The 7,500-nt window shown below is 42.5% G+C and overlaps 1 pseudogene; it reads left to right on the top strand.

The window, feature by feature from the left end:
• The first annotated feature begins 2,130 nt into the window (after window positions 1-2,130).
• LOC138055857 (uncharacterized) lies at window positions 2,131-6,331 on the top strand (annotated as a pseudogene).
• The last annotated feature ends 1,169 nt before the right edge of the window (window positions 6,332-7,500 follow it).

Raw genomic sequence — 7,500 nt, 5'->3', positions numbered from 1 at the left:
TCGAGATTCCCTCTTTTTTTATTTTTTCCTATGTTTCCCTCGTTTTCAGGAGAATTGAAGTAAAGGTTATGTTTTATTTCATTTTCATCTCAACGGTAAAAATTCACATGATAACGATTTAATACTTGCATCGAGCTTTTCTACCTTTTGGCAGAGCGCAGGAGCTCGCGGCTTACATATTGTCACAGACAGATGTTTTTTCCATATTAATAGTCTGCAAACACGAGATCCATGTAACCCGCGATAATCCTTGCGTAGTTCATCATTACTTGAGAAAAGCAATTTTTGCGGGCTACATTCTGTGATTACTAATTTACCTACTTTGTATCCGGCTGGGCTCACGCTGTGCTGAAAATAGCTCATTCAGGTGCCTGGGGCATGGATGTTTTGGTGCAACATCCTGCGGGGTACACAAGGCAAATTGTACTTGTTTTTGGTCTTCGGCAAAAAGCTATGCTTTTTAACTTCAAAGCTAGAGATGGCACGTATGCACTTGCCACAGACTCAAGACAGGCCCGTGCATACACGCATCGCCCGTGCACCAAGTTTACACGAAAATGACATCTTGACATTTTCCACTGAGTGCATTTATGCGGCCAGATCCAACTAGCAAAACCCTGTGCAGACAGGCTCAACTCCGATGGCCAAATGCCATAAACTTTTATCCCATATATCCACACAAAGAAGGTACAGACAAGGCACCGAGCAAGAGACACCGATCATGATCTTTTTCCATTGGCCGTATATTCAAATTATGGTCAAAAGATGAAGAAGCGGGAAACGTTTGAATTCCCTTTATTCGGGATTTTAGCAGAAGTATGATGGTTTGTCGACGGAGAGCTCTAACCATAGGGTCCTGTGTCTACCCTTGAGTGTAAAAATAGGCTAGGTTTTTATAAGTGGCGATGGTAAGATCACGAAGAGATCACGTGAGATTCTAAAACGACTTGAGTAGGATACACTTAAAAAATTTTCAGAAACTCCATCTGCAGTTACAGAGGAGCAATTGCATCGTAATAGTTTAACAACCAGGGAGACAATGGCTAAAACCTTGAAACAATTTAAATGCTGTCTTGCAAAATTCGACACTGACAGGATGAGTTTCGAGCCATTTTAGCTACAATAGCCCTTTTCACGGTTAGTTTTTCTTATTTGCATTACAATGCAATCTAGCATGTATGTGAGGCATTTTCGGGCTATTTTGTAGTTTTAACCCGAAATTGCCTCGCATCCACGTTAGATTACATTGTAATGCAGATGAGAAAAACTAACCGTGGAAAGGGCTATTAAAAATAGAGAAATTGATTTATAAATATTGTTAATTGGTCTTAATCTTTAATCTGTACATTTGTTGTTTGTTTGCTCTTTTTTTTTTTTTTTTTTTGCAATTCTTATTTGTATACACGACCCCACCAGCAATGCTGATTTTTCTTATCCTGTTAAAATAAAGTCGTTGATTGCTTGCTTGATTGATTAAAGACAATCGTATACATCCGTGAACGGCCCGTACCTCCCTACGTCAGTTCGGCTTACTCTACTCTTGCTAGTATAGCTGCGACAATAGGGAGCTTACGAAACGCTCTGCACGTGCGTTTTACATTTTGGTACATTTCTTTGCCGTCATCTGGGGAGTCAGGGTGGTTTAGTGGTCATCAACCGTGCCTCCCACCTCTGTGACCCAGGTTCAACTCTGGCCTCGGGTCGTATGTGGGCTGAGTCTCAGTCGATTTCAATCTGATTCCGAGGGTTTTTCTCCGGGTACTCCGGTTTTCCTCCCTCCGCAAAGCGTAACGGCGCGGTACGGTTGAGATTTCACCGGCAAGAGTGGTCTATCCAGACAGCCGGTATGAACAAATTTTCAGCTGTTATTTATTTTTAATTCTGTGTTTTTTGAGGTGGTCAGTAGAGGGGGTCCCTAGAGATAGTCCGTGGACCGGTCCGTAAGGCGGTCCATGGACCGGGTCCGTAGGGGGGTCCATGGACCGGGGGTCAGTGTTTTCGGGTCACCCCGTCGTGGAAGCCAATAGGGTAATTGTTCCGACGGAAAGTAAATGTTACTTCTTGATCTAAATAAACAACGCACTTACCTCGAAAGAAACCAAGGTTATTACTGGGAAGTACAGATTAAAAATGTCGTGTTCGTTCTTCAATATTGTCGGTGGAATTTGTGGCGCGGACGAACGCAGTAGTTCTTCGACTTCCATCATACCACTCACCCAGTGTAATAAGGAGATCAAAAAACACAAAAAGTCCTTGAAATTTTCCGGCGTTGAAACTGAAGTGGAACTTATCTTGGCAAGATGCGGGTGTTTTGAAAAGCCATCAAACTTCTTGGAAATGACCATCTGCCCCGCTCATCGGGCGCGACTGGGCATAGGTTGGCGAAAGCCAAGTGGTTTATGTAGCGTACCGGAAGTTGTTTCGGGTCACTGCAAGGACCTTCGGAAAGTACCAACAATGCAAAAAGGAATAAATTTGTCCCAGTCCATCAAGTTATTGGAACTTACAAATCAGTTTGTCCCTGTGGGCTCAGGTAAGTGATGAAGTGTTTGATGAACTAATAGCCAGTTGATTGCTATCATTTATCGGCGCCCGTATTCCTGCAAATGTCAGACACCGCGTATTCCGTTAGCAGCTCGCGCTGTGTTAAGGATTACGTACCGGCTTGTGATATAAAAGCAGTCTAACCAGATATAAAGCAAAACTCCAGTCTTTCGGTACGATTAAATAATAATAATAATAATAATAATAATAATAATCTTTATTTCTTAAGAGAAAAATACATATCCTAAGTTACAATTAATAAGAAAGAAAAAATATAAACTCTAGAAACTATTTACATATCATATTTAAAAACTATTCTGTTACTAAAAACGTTCTTAAATCTGTCAGTGTGGATCCTAGGGACAGAGACTGGCGTATTTCTAAGATTGTACTTCGTTTTCTTTTCCTTAGGTAAAAACTGGAAGAACGGACATTCGATCTTTTTTGTAGAGTGTCTTGTCTGCCTTCTCTAGCAAGTCCCTGATATTTACATTCTTGGACGTATACTGCTGTATAACTTTCTTTTCATACACCGGTCTAAGAAATTCTGTATTGCAGAAAGGTCGGAACCTGAGGCACCATAAACCGAAAGAGCGTAAGAAAAATTTGGTAAAACTGTTGCGTGAAAAAGGTGATCTACTTCCTCCTGGGACATTCCTTCCTTACGTAAAGATCCTAATACGAATAATGACTTGTTCGCCGTAATTACCTTCGCGCGCACGTGACTACTGTATTTACAATTTTGTTGGAAAGTAACACCTAATATGGGTAACTCTGCGCACTTCGGTATATTACTAACTGGCGCGATGTCCTGACTGAAACCTTTCTTACGGAAAATAATCTCCTTGCATTTTGTTGGATTTCCAAAGTTTTCATTGATGGAAGAAAAATGTTAGGTTCGTAATGAGCAAAACATGTCACATTTCTATTTTTTCCTCACCCCTTTCATCCTTCATCGCACCATCAGCCTTTCGCAATTGTATTTGTTTATGTTTTCAAAAATAGCTACAGTTAAATTTGGCACGGCTCCATCTAAAATTACACGTCTTTGGGATAATTTCTGTGGTGTTAACAGCGTTCGCCCTTTTTTTTTTCGGAAGGAATTTTCGTAAAATGTAGAAAGATGCTCAGCGTGTTTAAAGGACAGATACCTGAGACAGGACATATGACAGAAGAAGTTGTTAACATCGCAGATAGTTTGAGCGAGTTAAACCTGGTGAGTATATATGTAGCCCTAAATAAAATGCTAAAATAAGAAATAGAAATGTGAAATCAGAGTATAAAAATAAACGAAGATCTCATTAACTAAAAATAGCGGCCGCTAAGCACAACAAACCAAATGACGGACAAACAGGTAGTAAGTATAAATTTTTAATCACTCGTTCCGCTAGCAGCTGCTTTTCAGTGTTTTGGGCTATTACATTTCACTCTACTAATTGATCGTAGTTACTAGAGGCAGTTCACGTTGAAGGCTGCCTTGGAGTATAACGCTAGTTTAGCCGTCTTCTCGCCTCGGCTAGTCGGGTCACCCTGTCTGGCATGTAAACGTTCCAATGTGTTTTCTAACGGAACGTATGAAAAATTGGCTCTTCCATGCAGGGTAGCTCAGTTGTTCGGGTAACTCGGTTAGCCGAGGAACCCTCTCTTTGTGTAAACAGACCCTAAAAAAGACAAAAATACCTAAGGCAAAAGAAAAAAGTACCTTCTTCGCCTCCACGGGGGTGTCACTTATTCAAGAAAGTATTGCAATTGAAATTGTATACGTAAAAACAACAATTGCGGTTTGTGTTGTCTTCGGTGTGTTTCAGGTCCATGTGGTCGAGTCGTCGAGCATTGCTGATCACTATAGGACTTACGCCCTAAGTGATTCAACAGACTCTGACTTTCAAGCCTGATGCGATCACCCACACAATGAGTCATGCGCGCAGTGCTGCCAGTTGCAGGAAGTCCTAACTACATTGGAAAGTGAGTGTTCTCATGCACTTTGCAATGAAGAGGAGAAGGAGGACATGCTGCACACTATTAAGCAAGCAAAAAATAACATCAGGATCTGGAAAGCTCATCAGTTGCGCTCCGTTCACCAGGATCAAGCCAAATGTTCTGTTTTAGCTAAAATCAAGAGCAAATCTGATGTGTTCCTTGTTCAGGATTGGGCGATGAAATACATGCCACGGAAATTTCGAGAGCCGCAGTCGGACTGGGTTGCTAAGCGTGGGTTACCATGGCATATTACAGTTGCAATCATAAAGTCGGAAGAAAGCGAGCACTTTGAGTCTCAAACATTTGTACATGTCTTTCAGAAGTGTTCACAAGACAGTGCCGTCGTGGTATCTATAATGCAGGACTGCCTCGCCTCACTGAAGAAGGAAATGCCGGAATTAGCTAGAAAGAACTTATTACAAGCAAGATAATGCGGGTTGTTACCACAGCGGGTATACAATCTTTTCAGCTAAACTAGCAGGTGACATCGCTGGGGTGGTTGTAAAACGGAACGACTTTTCCGACCCTCAAGGCGGCAAAGGAATCTGCGACCGTCAAGCAGCAACTATATTAAGGGAGATGTAGGAAGATATGTTAACGAGGGTCATGATGTGACAACAGCTGTGCAGCTGAAAACTGCCATAGAGTCTGGTCCAGAGTCTCGTGCGAAAGCTAGTTACGTCTCACTTAATACGTCAATTACTCCGCCAGTCAAATGGGAGGGTGTTAGCTTGCTTAACAACTTCAAGTATATGAAGAGAGCGGAATACGAGCGTGGAGAGCGTTCAATGTGGGTCCAGGGAAGTTGATACCGTGGTCTCGATTCGAGGGCGTTTTGCAGATCCCGGAAGTTCTAGAAGTGCTTGATCCCCCATCGCAGACCACGCCATCTTTCAAGAGCGTGAGACACAGGCATGTAAAGAAATCATCTAAACGGGATCCAGAAGCAACCAACGAGACCACCAGTCAAGACCAAGATGATGATCATAGTGAAAATGATCAAGCTTCACTACTTTTCCCGTGCCCCGAGGAAGGATATATAAAAGCCTACAGCCATTTTACATCGCTACAAGCACATCTGGACACGGGTAAACAAAAACGACTCCCTGAACAGGAAACACTGTATGACAAGGCAAAACGAGTTTACGCTTCAAAGCTAATGGATAAAGGTAGTAGGATTCCCACTGTACAGTTACAATGTGAAGAACAGAGCCAGTGCTTAACTCCCCTTCCAATAGGATGGGCTCTAAAGACAATCACCAAGAAGGCTCGTTTTACGCAGAAACAGAATGAATTTTTGAAACAGCAATTTGAAATTGGCGAGCAAAGTTGAAGGAAAGCAGATCCGAGTGAGGTCTCAAAATTAATGAGATCTGCAAGGGACAAGTTGGGAGTTCGTCGGTTTCAACCAGAGCAAGTTCTAACAGGAAAGCAAATCACTGGAGTTTTCTCACGACTGGCAGCAAAGAAAAGGCTGGCTCCCAGTACAGTGAACCGTGGAGATTCAGACGACGAGGTCCCAGGAGAAGATAACAGGGCAACGCTGGCGCAGACGACCCATTCGGAAATCTGTGCGCGTGTGATGAGGGAGGTTTCTCTTCAGCACCCAATTGTATCCTCGTCAGGCTACAATATCTGTGAACTCATGCAAGCGTGCAAGAAGAAACCGACGTCGCTAAGTTTGGACATGTTGCGTAGCATTTGCATTCAACTGGGCTTAGATGTCTCCGATATAACGCAAGGACGAAAGAATCCGTACATCAGTCGTTTGTCGCAGCTTGTGGACGAATGCAGCTGTGCCTCGTAAAACCGAGAGAATTAAATCAGCTGTCTACATTTATGCGATTATTTAGTAGGTAATAGGTGAGGTGAGGTGAGGTGAGCTTCCATAGAACCTTACAGTGACTGAGCCCCGGCGGGTACTCCCTTGTATGGGCTATATAGGTATCTGCCGCCCCAAAGGACATGGCTTTTCAGCCGTTTTGGTCATAGATAGGGTATCGATTTTGGCCATTTTGGTCATAAATAGGGTATGGGTTTTGCACTTTAGTCTTGAACTGGGTATGTTTTTTAAGAAGAAGCTACGTTTTCATCATTATCGATAAGATCATCAACAGCCCTTCATAAATTATGTTTAGGGTAACCGTGCCAGCCGCAACGGTCATTAATAGGGTATCGAATCGAATTTTTGCTCAGGTCATAAATAGGATAGGGAAAATCACAAGTTTTGGTCATAAATAGGGTACGGGTTTTGGAAAGCGGGCTTCACACCTTCACCCAATTTTTCTGGGAGTACCCGCCCCCACCCCACGGGAACCGAGCCAAATTCTGTACACTGCGTACGTTACTCTAAACTATTTAACCTTCACCCAACCATAACGATGCTCGACGAGTGGGATAGGTATTCGTAAGCAGCACGTGCAAGTTAGCTGGTTTCTGAAAATATCTACACCGTGCCAAGATAGGCCCATTCCTCCTTAGGTTCCGGAAAGCGGTATGGGTTGACTACTTGTTGTACTTTGTTGGTATGCAAGTGAAATTCCACCGAGAATCTAAAGAATGAACACAAAATCGCTTTTGAATATGTCGCGAAACACTCTGCAATACACTCTGTTCATCGAGAGATAAGTGCTTTGTTTATTTAGATACCGATGCAATATTTACGTTTAGGAGGCATGAATTAAGTTGCTCTACAGTGATAAATTTGTGTGTCTGTTAGGGCGGTTTGATTTCATCAACATGTTAACTGGCTTATCCAATCTTTATTATATTAAAGAAAAATTTCGCACATCAACAGCACAGATACTTTAAACTATCGCCTGGTTTGGAGTCAAAAACTTTACGTGTTTGTACTGTTGTTTTAGCAACGAAGGATTTCGTGCGTGACACAACGAAGCGAGAGCCAGGGTAGATTAGGGTGTGATTTAAGTTTGGTGTTCCTTGTCTTTTTTCCTCTTGCAAGCGATGGTCAAGATA

The sequence above is a fragment of the Montipora capricornis genome, chromosome 7 (genome assembly GCF_036669925.1).
Source record: "Montipora capricornis isolate CH-2021 chromosome 7, ASM3666992v2, whole genome shotgun sequence".
NCBI classification, from domain to species: Eukaryota; Metazoa; Cnidaria; class Anthozoa; order Scleractinia; family Acroporidae; genus Montipora; species Montipora capricornis.
This window is presented reverse-complemented; position numbering and strand designations above follow the sequence as displayed.